The sequence below is a fragment of the Mus musculus genome, chromosome 10, assembly GCF_000001635.26.
Source record: "Mus musculus strain C57BL/6J chromosome 10, GRCm38.p6 C57BL/6J".
In the NCBI taxonomy this organism is placed as follows: Eukaryota; Metazoa; Chordata; class Mammalia; order Rodentia; family Muridae; genus Mus; species Mus musculus.
The window spans coordinates 97,583,196-97,596,931 of NC_000076.6; the positions used below are offsets into that span (position 1 = coordinate 97,583,196).

A 13,736-nucleotide genomic window follows, 5' to 3' on the forward strand; every position below is an offset into this window, starting at 1 on the left:
GAAAATAGCTTAAGGCATTAAGTGCCTGAGCCTCAAGTGTAAGTGTCTGAGTTTGGAAATTCTGTACCCATTTGAAAGTTATCTGCAATAGTATATCAGTATCCCCAGCATTGGAGAGATGGAGACAGACAGAACCTGAGAGAATGCTAGGTTCCCAGGCTAGCTGAATCCATGAGACCTATCTCACAGTACAATGTTAAATGTGACAGAGAAAGATATCCACTGTTAACCTTTGATCACCACACATGTAGACTTAAATAAACTCATATACAAATACACACACAATATATATGTGTATGTGTATATATATATATATATATATATATATATATATATATATATATATGTGTGTGTGTGTGTGTGTATGTATAAGTATGTATATAGTATGTATATACCATATTATAAATATTACATATATTATATGGTATTATACATAGAATAATATACATATTATATGTGTATATAACACACACATACACACACATCAAGGAAAAATATGATAGGCATAAGAAGATCACCTCACTCTCAGAGACTAGTGTACATATTCATAGATTTTCTTGATGTATATGCTTTAAAATTTCCTTGAGAGAGGATTTTTTGAGTTTGTATATAAGATGATTTCTGAATCTTGGTTCAAGGTCATTTTTCATGAGTTCTTAGCTTGCCCTAAGGTTACACTCTCCCTTATGCTAGCTGCAGTTCTCCTGGCGGTCTTAGGTTTTACTGCCTTCCAAAGCTAATACAGATAAAAACAAAACAAAACAAAAGAATCCCAGTTTTTTACCTCTATTTCTCTATTTTACTACTTGTGTTATTATGCCGCAAAGGTGAACAGCTGAAGTAAACTACCTGAAAAGAAACCCCATGTGTGCCAGAAAGTAACCCCCAGGCAAATGCAGTTCACTTTTATGCAACAGATATATTTGCAATAGTCTCAGTTTCAAACAGAGTTTCTGAGTTTGCTCTTATCTCTAGACTCTTTATCTCTCCCCGTGCACAAAAGCTAAGTGCAGTTTGATGTCATTTAAACTTCAAGAGACATTCCAGGGCTATTTGTTACCATGATAGATGTCGCACACCCAGCACTAAAGAAGGAGTTCATTTTTGTGCCCCCTTTTCTAAACTGTATCCAATTTTCTACTCACAGATGAAACATTAGACAGCAGCAGTCTGTCTGGTTCCAGATAATTATGTAACTATAGAAGTTCAATGCTTTCTTTGTTTCCGAGTAAATTCACCCAGCTTTTGCTGAGCTGATACTCAAGTCCAGTAGCTTTAGTCAACCTTCCTCATGAGAGGACAGAAACCCTTAGCTAAAATAGATTCCATCAGTTACAGCTCTTGTTTGGATTTAGGACACAGTTTGAAGGTTTGACTGTTCATTGTGCATGGAATCTCTCTATGGTGGCTTCCTTTTTTTTTTTTTTTCTCACTGTCTTCTTTTAATCCCTCCTTTTCATCCTTCTCCAACCCACTTTTTCCTGTCCATCTTCTTCCTCCTCCTCCTCTTACTTTTCTTCCTTTCTCTCCTCATTTCTCTTACCAAGGACTACACAACTTCAACTGTGGCAATCAACACAAAGAACACTGATAAAATTATTCAATTCATGGGACATACTTACACAAGTTATTTTAATCATTAACATTTGAACTACAAAATCAGAACCACACACTCAGTCATGCTAGCAATCGCACAGGTGATTTGAGGCTTTCTCCAGGCCCATTTAACAACCGAGAAATCTATAGTTTAAAGAAGTTAAATCACTGAGCCAGACTTCATGAGTATAGGAAGTTCTGCAGCTTATATCTAAACTCTAATGATTTTTTCCAAAAGAATTCATCACATTTGGAGAATTAAAAAAAATGAAATAGCTTACTAGTGGAAAGGTTAATGTCACCCAATGGTATCAGGGCACTAATGGAGAGTACAGAGACTTGGGTAATTGTCACGATTTGGCTGAGAGTGTGTAGCTAAGTAATTATCTGGAAAAAATAAAAGGACACTGGACCAAGTGATCCCAAAGTTCTTAGGCTTAATGATTCTGTATGGTTTAATTTATGCAGTGCCACAATGGTAGGCATGTAGATCTCTGTTTACTGTTTACTGTTAGTCCTGTAGTATTTCTATTCAACTCTATCCATAAGTAAGCAATACAAAGAGACATAACTTAGAGATCACAGAGAAGAGTTTAGTTATGTATTATCTTGCTCAAGAAGAGTTGGCCAATGCCTCATGCAGGACTGATTCTACTTTTCCCAACATCCTGCTGTCTATGTCTTCTAGTCTGCTGAGCCAACTTCCAGGACCTTGATCCTTCTCTTTTACTGTTCAGAGACACCAAACAGCAAACAGGATGTTCTAGGCAGGACCTTTTCATCTCTGCTGCTCTTCAATCTTCTAGTGAGAAACAGGAAACCCAGAAAACCTATATGAAAACAGACCCACTGCTATGTTTTACTACAGTGTTCATTCTTGATGATTCCTTCTTTCTGGTGATGGATCCCCACAGGACTCCTCAACCGTACACACACACACACACACACACACACACACACACACACACACATACACACATACACACACACACACACACACACACACACACACACATACACACACACACACACACACACACACACACACACACACACACACACACCTCTGCAGTGTACCTCCTCTGTACCACATCAGTATGGTAAGGTTTATGGTGATTTACACTGAATCAGTGTGCTTCTGCTACTGATCACTTATTATTTTTGTTCCGGGGGTAAAGAATAGCTTTAAGACAAGACTATCCTCTTATGTTTCTTGTGTCGGCCACTCAGTATCCACTGTTTGGATACAGGCAATAGCAGAGTTAAGAAGAAATGAAGTATCACGGAAGTAGAAAAAACAGAAACCAATCAGTAGAAGCAAGATGCTGGATCCCACATGCAGCTCATCATGTTTGCCTTGAAATATTGGAAAGCATCTAATAAGAACCATTAAAAGAAGTTAATTTGCACGTTCTACAAATTAACATTATTTTCTTGTTGTTTTGGTAATCATTTAGGAGGCCGTTTTTTCTTTTTTCTTACAGGTATCACAATACAATGAATAGAATATGATATTGAAGACAATGTTACTAAAATATATGCCCCTTTCACAAAATTTGTAAATTACAAATAAAAACAGAAAAAAAAAAACCCATCCTTTCTGCAAATACTTCTTTTAAAAGCCCATTTTGAAAGTGGATAACAAGGGCATGGGGAAATGGCTCATTACATAAACGCATTGCTGAGCAACCAGAGATCAAATTCCCAGAAACAACTTAAAGCCAGATGTGGTAGCATGTCTCTGCCTCTGCCACCTCATTGCTCCTACTGTGAGATGGGAGGCAGAGACAGGAGGATCTTCAGAGACTCCTAGGTTAGCTAGCCTGGGGTACACAGCATGCAGTAACAATTCCTAAAAACAAGGTGGAAGGTGAACACCAGAGCCAAAGGTTGTTCTGAGCGCATACAGTAACTCTCATATACACATATCTACACAATACTTCACACACACACACACAGACACACACACACACACACTTTAAAATTAAAAAAAAAAACAGGTTGCAAAGAAAACCTAATTACTTGGTGTACTAAGTGACTAGGTAGAGAAAATAAAAGATAATATTATAAAACTACAAACAAACAAATCCTAAAACTGGAATTTTTGCTTATTTTATTCCCTTTGTTTTTGTTTCACATCTCCTAGCAACATATTTAGTGGATTAATTCTATGGAAGAAGTGTCTTTCTTCAAGAAAAGGTGTTTATTTCTTAGTCAAGTGATTATCAAGGTTAATACGTTAAAAAAATATCTGTGCTAGGTTTGGAGGACACAAAGTACCTTCCTACGTGCAACTGCAATCTGCTAAATATGCCAACACATCTGTACGGGGCCAGTTGGTAAAAGAGTGAAGTTTCCTTTTTCTCTGTCCAGGGAAAAAAAGCTCATGCAAACAAAGGAATGAGCAATAGTGATTAATGGTAACAACTAATTAGTACTTTTTGCAGTTTTATTTACACAGATGCAATGCCTAGAAACCCGGATCCTGTTGCGGTTGACATTTTGTCTATATTCTTCAGCATGCACAGTGCAAGAGTCGTTTAGAAGTGGACTGTTATGATAAATTCCATCTGGTAAAAAACGGCAAGGGTGGGGGAACAACACAAGTTTTTTGTTACAATCTCATATCGGCATTGCTGCCAACTGGCAACAGTATTAACTCAGGATTTCAACACTCTTTCCCCTTTTATAGGCCAGGGAAAGTCCTAAAGAACAATATGGCTGCTTTTCAAAGGTGAAAAACTTTCTCCCCACCAAGAGCTCCAGAATATCTTTTCTAGGCAGTTATAATATCCCAGAATGTCTCTGAATATTGTTGTCTTGGAATCTGCTCACCAAAGAAGTAAAGAGAAAAAGAAAAATGCTTATGAGGGAGAAATTTAATAATAATATTAAGCAAGTCAGTACAAAGTTGCTTTGGACGGCTCTGAGTCAGCTCACACTGGAGCCCTGATGGAAGGGCAGATGGCTAAGTCTCCTCTTTAATTTACTAAATGAGACTCCCAAAATCAGGGATTAATGATATGGAATTTGATGAGCTCACTGGAGGCGTCCAGATTTTACCTTTTCACTGAGGTAAAAGGTAAAAGATTTATAGGATTGGAAGAGAAAGCAGAGTACTCAGGGCCTTAAACAGATGAAAGTTTCCTGCTCCAAAAGTGCAAGATCCAGTTGCTATGGTTGAGCTTCATGTGAGCTCTTGTGTTAGTTAGAAATGTTTTGATGGTGAGTTCTTCCATGGTAATAGATTTCTACTTTTCCTAGCTTTCAAGTTTAAACAGAAGGCTTTTCTGATGGCTTAAAGGGAGGTGTTGAAATGCCCTTAATTTGGGAACTATTGACCTAGACCATCTTGGTGTGATGTAGGTAGATACTGATTCTCTGGAAGCTCAGGTCAGGTCTTTCCTCTTAGGACTCTGAGGACAGTGAGGAATAGATGTGAAACTTAGTATTTACTTGGTTCTATTTTTAATGCATATGGTTTTTAAGCACCCAAACAAAGTATCTGATAATACTGCATGTCTTAAAATGAAAAAAGCAAAAACAAATTTTCCCCTTTATTCCTCAGGACCAACACTGTTCTAAGACATCATTCATATATGAAGATAATATGCATATTCAGATGTAGAATTTAAGGACAGCTTTTGAAGGAGGGAAGACCATGCTGATGAGGATGGGGTGAACAGAACTGAGTGGGTGGTGAACTAGCTAGATTTGTTTAGTTTTGTAGTTACACATTGTGCACTCTTGCTGACGGTCTAATTCTGTCTGTACTGTCATCCCAGATTGGCATTGTGGAAAACCTGTATAAAGCCATTATAGGAAGAATTGATCCTCATGCTTGTTCTTTCCATTATTTGTTTTTTGGCAGAATTCTTTGAAAATATGCTCAGCCAAAGTTCCCATGGACTTTTGTTCTTTGAAGGAAAATCGGTGTGAAAGGTGTTAGCACTGTAGCTAGCTCACTAGGCTGTCTTCTGTTGCAGCCGTGGCTCTCAGCTGATGTTTGCTATTGGTAGAATCACACTTTGAGTTGTAACTCTTCCTTGATAGTGTTAGTGATCTCCCCAGAATATGTCACTTGTTTAAACTGTCCCATAAGTTTGCATGAACCAGGAGTGCAGGAAGGGGGAGTCCTTTTCACTTTTCATGCAGTTCTGAAGTGAAACCCTGCACTTCAGTGAATGACCCCAGTCTCGCAGCAAAGCTTTCCTCTTGTTGAAGAAAGGAGAGCTGACCCTTACCCTCTGCATTCTCACAGTCCACTCTTGATTGCTCTCCCAGTGCAATCACCTGGAGCCTCTTCCCTGTGTGAACTTTGAACATGCCAACCCCAAAGTGCTGTTATATTTTGTCAAAGGCTTTCTCAGCACCTAATGAGATGATCACATGGTTTTTGTCCTTTGAGTTTGTTTGTGTAGTGGATTCCATTGATGGATTTCCATATATTGAACCATCCCTGCCTCCCTGGGATGAAGCCTACTTGATCATGGTGAATGATGGTTTTGATGTGTTCTTAGATTCGGTTTGCAAGAATTTTATTGAGTATCGAGCATCCATATTCATGAGAGAAATTGCTCTGAAGCTCTGTGTGTCTTTGTTGGGTCTTTGTGTGGTTTAGGTATCAGAGTAACTGCGGCATCATAGAATGTATTGGACAGCGTTCCTTCTGTTTCTATTTTATGAACTAGGTTTTGGTAGTTTCTGAGAGGAGTTTTGTTCTCATTAGTACTATATAGTTGCTAAATAGTGACTATGAGAATTTGACACAGCAGTGTTTGACATAAACTATGCTTAGGGAGTAACACCTCCCTAAAGGCAACACTGTTTTAGAGAAATATTTGTGAAAATTCAAGTCCTGTAGAAGAGTTCTTTGTTGTAGTTGAGACATCGAGTTAAAATGAGGTCACTTTGGATAACGCAAGCAGCAGAACTCCCACGGTCTTGGACTATGGGAGCCACAGGACTTGTGCTGTCAGCACTCTGAAGGTTGAGAAGCAGCCAGTGGCTGAACTCGAGTGGGTGGGTTAAACTCATGAGAGTTGTGTTCTTTATCAGCTACCCAGCCGTCAGTGCGCACAAAAGTGGACCCTTCTCATGACTTACCACAACAGTAATAGGGAAGAATAACACCCTTAAGTGTGCCTTTGGCTCTGTGAACTGATTTCAGTTTAGATGCTAATATGTGCTCACTCCTACTTTGAAAGTGCACAGCTCTGTTCTGGAGATCATCTGACAGGTCTTCACTTTGTACATACACTGAGGGGTTTTCTTTGAAGTTTCCAGCAGGCGTGCCAGAGATGGGCCAGGCATACAGCAGTCCCTTTCCCAAACCTGAGATCTGGAACAAATCCTCTAGTGACAATGCTGATACAGTGACTACTACAAATGTAAAGTAAATGCCATCTGTAGTCCTAGGTTTATGGAGTGCACCTATGTGTTAATGTGTAGGGAAGGGACAGTGGTTTGATGGTTATGGGGAGTGTGTCAGTGATGTATATGCAAGGATGAATATTGTCCAATTACAGCTTTCCTCTAGGGGTGAAACATGGGATGAGTAGCATTACCAGAGAAAATGAAGGCATGAAGATGCAGGCCTGCTAAGTGAGGACACAGGCAGGTTTTGCACGTAATTCCTATCAGGTATTGTAAAATGTGTACATGGCTTTTGTTGTTGTTGCTTGGTAATCGGTAGAGGAGAAGAGATGAGGGTACCCCTCTCTGCAAGCTGTCCTAACCAGACTTTTCAGACGTACAAAGCTGGGGAATAAAATCAGGCCTTAACCTATTGGCAGAGGAGCTACATAGTTGTAGTCTAGTAACTAACCCTGGTTTATTGAGAGTCAGTGATGTCATTCTATTGTGCACTCTTGTCAAGCCATTTATATGACTTTCATAAGCTTAGTCACTTTGCTGACTGCCCTGGGGCCTATCAGTGACTTATACATTGCAGGATGTCTTCTATTTGAGTTCCACATGTAGAATCTCTTCCGATTTTGTGGCAATTGGCAGTTCTAATGGCTCAGCTAGTTTGAAACTACCAACTTTGCTGTGTAAAAGGAGAAATGGTGTCCTGTTTAGTAAATGTTTGGGAGAAAAAAAAAAAAGAGAATCTCTGAGGTAAAGGTATTCCAAGGACACAGAAACTCAAAAGGGAATGTTCATAAAAGAAAAGTGCCTCTTTTAATCAGTAAGGTTATCTGATTGGATTGATTTATTTATAAATGACACTCCTCACAATCTGAGTTTAAGTGGCTTCTTCTTTGTTCTGAAAACTTAGGACAAAACTTAACGTGTATGTTTAAAAATACTGTTGGACACTCTCCCCAAATTTATAGAATCCATATGTTAAAAGTAATGTGATTCATTTCACATTAAACTCGAAAAGCCAAACAATTCACATATTCTTAAATAAAGTTTATAGTGGTGAACTGGAGTCTAGAAGTAAGGAGGGAGAGGGAGTTTGCAAGTGAGAGCCAGCAGACTAAAGCCTTTCTCAGCAGAGGAACAGGAATGTAACAGTAAAAATATTTACAGTCTTTTGGCTGGAATTATTTAAAACGAATTTGGTAGCTTGGGAAAAACCTGTGAAGCACATAGAAGGTCAAGTTCTTTCTAGATCTCTGACACTTAAAGTAAAACCCATGATTCTCTGCACAAGGGGAAAATGAATATTTGGTGGCACGAACTCCTTCCAGTTCACCTTGGATTCTGCAAGAGTAGTTTTGCTTTACAAGAATTCTTTTCTATAAATGTGTAGGCTTGGTAAATTTCCCTGCTGTCATCCCCTCTTCTCTACCTTAATTCTCTTCATTGAAATTGCAACATAGATATTAAGAATAACTTTGATTATAGTGGTAAACACGCGGGAGTGAAAAATCATGTCATTTCTGTAAAGATCTCTCTATAAACTAATTGTCTAAGGTCCCTACAAAATTTCAGCCAAATATGGAAAAAATACAAAACAAAAATAATACTAGTTTGAGTTGTTAAGAGCAGGAAAAATACTTTTGAAAAGCCAGGCTGTCATTTTTTTTTCCGTAGAGTGTCCAGTTTCCTATGCAGAGGCTACTTCAAAGGCTTGTGCAGCTATTTGCTTCAGTGCTCTCACGTGGCATGAGTGGTCAGGTTTCTGTCCAGAAAGAATTGGAATGTGTAAGCTTATAGTAAACTTGACTTGGTATTAGTTCTATCTTGATACTTTAGAAGGATAAAACCATTTAGCACATTCTCGTCTACTCATATCCATAAAGCCTGAAGTAGTAAGACTGAGAATAAGACCCTCAGAATCAATAGGTCCTATCTACCTGAGACTGTAGATACAGTCTATGGAAACTCTTCAGTATGAACATCATATATAACAATACCCTGTGATTTGTGCTGAATTTCCAGAAATGTTTTAATTGTGAAATATTTCAAGGTTAAAAAAGTTAAGTACTGGGAATAGAGAGATGGCTTAGCACATAAAAACGTATACTACTCTTGCAAAGGACCTGAATTTGATTTCCAAAATCCATATTGGGTGGCTCATAATGGGGCACATGATGGTTTTTAACCCCAACTCCAGAGAATCTATCACCCTTTTCGGGCCTCTGCAGGCACTGCACTAAAGTGGATAAACACACACACACACACACACACACACACACACACACACACACACTCATGAACACACACGCACACACCAGAGAGAGAGAGAGAGAGAGAGAGAGAGAGAGAGAGAGAGAGAGAGAATAATAAAATTAATCTTTTAAAATTAAAAAATAGTATCAGAAGGGCTGTAGTCTTTTCATATCCCATCCCATATGTTAGTATATGGTTTTGAACATATACATACAATTACTTTTAACAGTAACTCTGACACAGTGACTTTGAATGTTTTTTTTTCCTGCAGATGTTTTGAGAAAGCAAATCAATGATTGCATGAATGCATAAGCAGCTTGAGCTGCAGTCTGTAACTACGTCTTATTGTATCTCCAGTCTTTTGCTGAAGTTGGGGGATTATATAGCGGTTTCTTGGAAAGGACTGTCAGACTTAGTTGATTTAATCTAGAAATGAAAACTCAGTTTGTTTTTCAAAAAATATATTGTGCACATCTAAAAAAAAAAAACCTTTCTGCTTATGCTTAACAAGTAGAAAATTCTTTAAGTCCAGTAGTGGTTATTATCAAATCCCAAATCACTTAAAGCAAAGAGAGAAAGGAGCATTCAAAATTCAGTCTCTTTCTTGAACTTCCTGAAGGAATTTCTCAACTCCTTCTCCTTTCATTAGGACTCCTCTTCCAGAAGGCCTGAATGATACGGGCTGTTTGTTCCTACTTTTGTGTTGTTTAGTTACACAAAACTTTAACAAGAATGATCAGTATATAAAATTACAGACATCTGTTTACCCTGAGAGATGAAAGCTAGCAATGAGATTTCCTTTTTAAATGGGAAATCTCCTTTGACAATTCTTCCTCTTCTTACTCACAAATGTCTTTTTAAAAATTCGATAGGGAACAATGTGTTCAGGTAGAGACTTTGACAACATGACTGAAGTCTCTTTGTTCCTGTCTCTCCAATATAGATGGTAGAGGAATATCCACTCTGTTAATGTCAGTGCTGTTTGTTTCCTAAAATTCAATAAATGAAATTCACAGTATTTCTGGAATCTCCATTATTCTTCTGAAAGCCAACACTGAGGAAGAAACAATCCATTTTATTTACTTAGTTGAAGAAATTCAAGAGTCATGCCCAAGGGAATTAGAATCTTATTATACTTTTCTAGTACTTGCACCTATTGGGACCATAGAGAACACAAAGCATTCATCTTCTTCGTAGTATTTTAGGTTACTGTTTTCTTTTTTCTAGGAATAGGGTCCTTTTAGTATAAAAAGAAATAACAATTCATCCAAAATTATAAACATGGAAGCTCGATCTCTAGTCAGAGACATGAATAAGTATTATGAAACAAGGCAATAAACAGAAAAAAATATTATACAACATTCTAGATGCTTTTCAATGGTATTTTTTCCTAAACTTTAGTAGATGAGAGTACATAGCAAAACAAAAGGAAAAATGGAGAAACAAACAGAAATAAAGTATCAGTAAGTAATATGATTGAATCGTTTAGTTCTACATTGTAGAAAACCCGTATTGCAATACAGACAAATATGCCAACCATTAGTATTAAATAATTGAGTTTCTCATAATTCTTTCATGCATTACAAAAGAGTTAGAAAATCAGTGCTTAAAATAGAAAAGGGAGGTAGGGATTGGGCTCAGCAGTGGAATGTTTGCCTAGCAAGGACCAGGCCTGAATTCTAACTCCAGAATAACAAAGTAAATATGGACATTAAAGTCACGGGTAGAGGTTGCATAAAATTATATAGCTTGGAAGACAGAACTGTGAAGGTATAGACTGAATTTACGTTCTTGTTGCTCTCAAAAGCACCAAGGATGTCTTGACACAGTTATAATCATTGAAAAAGGAGGAAGGAAGGAAGGAAGGAAGGAAGGAAGGAAGGAAGGAAGGAAAGAAAGAAAGAAAGAAAGAAAGAAAGAAAGAAAGAGGAAGAGGAAGAGGAAGAGGAAGAGGAAGAAAGAAATAGAGAAAGGAAAAAAGGAAGGTAGAAAGGAAAGAAAGAAGCAAACAAACAGAAAATATGTCAATCATCAAAGAGATTTTAGTGTAGGAAACAGATGTGAAAAGAATATGTTTAGCTGGAATTGAAGGTGTATGAGTGCAGTGGTTTTCTACAGAAGCGCAGCTAAATGAACTTCCCCTAAATGAGGTTGGTTAATATGGTAAAAGTATATGGCCTAAGAAGTGTGTGTTGTGTGAATACATAAAGCAAAAGTATTGCAAGTGAAGTTTGAAAACGGTCAATATTACAGCAAAGCAGAAAACTGGAGTCAGAGAAGGCTACAGCAGGAGACCTGAGGGTGAATGAAAGAGCATTGTGATGAGAATAAATGATGGGAAGTCCCCTGCCAACGAGAGTCTAATCACTCTTCTTATCTGGATAATGTATATTGTTTGATTAAAGACCAATATTTGGGAGCTGATGAGATGGCTCAGTAAGTAGGTGCTCATTGCGTAAGTGTGAAGATCTGATATACCTATATCTCATATAAATCTGGGCACTGTGGCACCTGTTTGTAATCTCAGTACTGCCATGGCCAGGTGGGAGGCAGAGACAGCAGAATTCTGCAAGCACACTGGCCAGCTAGTCTGAAATGTACAACAAGGAAAAATAAGGACATTCCTCCTGGCAAAAGGTAAGAGGCAAGTCCATTATCCAAATGTGTCATCAGACCTTCACATACAAGTAATGCCATGCACACACATCATATACATTCTCTCTCTCTCTCTCTCTCTCTCACACACACACACACACACACACACACACACACACACACAGAGAGAGAGAGAGAGAGAGAGAGAGAGAGAGAGAGAGAGAGAGAGAGAGAGTCACTTCATCTCTCTTAAGTTAAATGTCTGGTAGTGTAGGGGACTTCCTTGATTGCATCTTAGTGAGACTCATCAGCCCATACGTATTTCTCCCCACCCTACCATCCAATTGCCAGGTTGGAGCAATCATCTCCAAGCAGTTTCTGGTTCTTAGATTAGAGCCTCTGGCAATAACCTCCTGGGCAGGCTATCAGTGGTCCCCTTTGCTGCCAGCGACACTCAGCAGTGATGATAGAGTCCCACTGGCCAAATCAATTTAGTTTCCCAGGAACCTCTTGTTTTCTGTCTGTTTTTTTGGGGGGAGGGGTCAAGTAATAAGCTGTATTTCTTTTGTTATTCCTTAAAATCTCTTTCAAAGAAATTCTCTTTTCCTTAAACACACAGTTACCATTCTTGGGCTTATATCCAAGAATCATGCTCAACAATGACATTAAAAAATAATGTTGTTAACATCAAATTGTAGGGCATGCATTAAACTCAATTGGTTAGGTACAAATTTGATGTATAAATAAAAGTGAAATTCCGGAAATTAAGAATGAGAGTCTGAAAGATGGCTTACACAGAAGAGTGGCATCACCTGTTGATAGTTTGCTTGAAGAATCTGAAACAAGATTAAATGCAGATGTCTCTGTATGAGAGTCTATGGAAAAGGGTGGGGGGTGAGCAGGGCTATTCTCAAAGCTCTTAGCTCATATTTAGGACTTAAAGTCTATAGGCTTAATGAAAATGCTCTTAAAATCTAAATCTTTTCTTTATTTCCATTGCAGAAGAATAGAGCTAAAATCAAAAGTATGTCCTGGGTTAGAGGAATAACACTCTTTTTCTTGACTCTTAGCAAAGTGTTTAAGCATTGCTGTGGAATTGAACAAAAGAATCCAGATGGCTGAAGTGCCTGTGAGCCCCCATCCCTCCTGAGATTTGCAGAATACTCTCTCTCTCTCTCTCTCTCTCTCTCTCTCTCTCTCTCTCTCTCTCTCTCTCTCTCTCTCTCTGCTGGACTGCTAAAGCAACCTCCATGTGGTTGAAGGGTTTCAGTTCCCTCAAGGCAGGGATTAAGAAGAAATGTTCTCTTTCATGCTTGCTCTCTTGGTCGGTCTTTCATGGTTCTCAGTATATAACAAATGATTGCTACCAATCAAGAGAGAACTCTTAGAGTGAAAGCATCATTCCAAATGGGCTACAGAATTCCTTAAATTATACTTACTGGGTGAATTGGATTGCTAGAGGAAACTGATGCTGGTCACAGGAAATATATTTTAAATAATCTGAGTTTCATTGAATATATTTTCATCAAGATGCTGCAGTTGGTCATCAAGTTATCAACCCTTCCCTTTCAAATTATTTGATGTGACTATTAAGGCATAGGAGGCAGGATTTCTCCCCTTCACCAATACATCACTCAAACAATGGACTTAAAGTTTCTGGAATGGGGAAGAGGGGATGGTGAATCAAAAGTTAACTCTTCATTAGATCATAAGCACTTGCATTCAGTTGTCTTAGCTTACTCTTTCCCTGAAAGAATCAAATGTAAATTAACCAGAGTCATTGTGTCCTGAAAAAGAAAGCTTCACTGGGACAGTAACTACTTCACAGTCCCATAGAAATAATACATGGTCTCAATGGTAAGATTGCCTCTAATTCAACTCCCAACTTCCTGATACAAACTTCTCAAATCCTTACAAGCACC

The 13,736-nt window shown here is 38.2% G+C and overlaps 1 long non-coding RNA gene across 1 annotated transcript; it reads right to left on the minus strand.

Moving 5' to 3' along the window:
* Positions 1–7,788: 7,788 nt before the first annotated feature.
* On the minus strand, positions 7,789–13,736 carry 4930473O22Rik (RIKEN cDNA 4930473O22 gene). Its single transcript, NR_045356.1, has 3 exons — positions 13,254–13,736; positions 12,609–12,650; positions 7,789–8,728 (listed from the first exon to the last, which is right to left on the minus strand). It is a non-coding gene; the product is annotated as an RIKEN cDNA 4930473O22 gene (long non-coding RNA).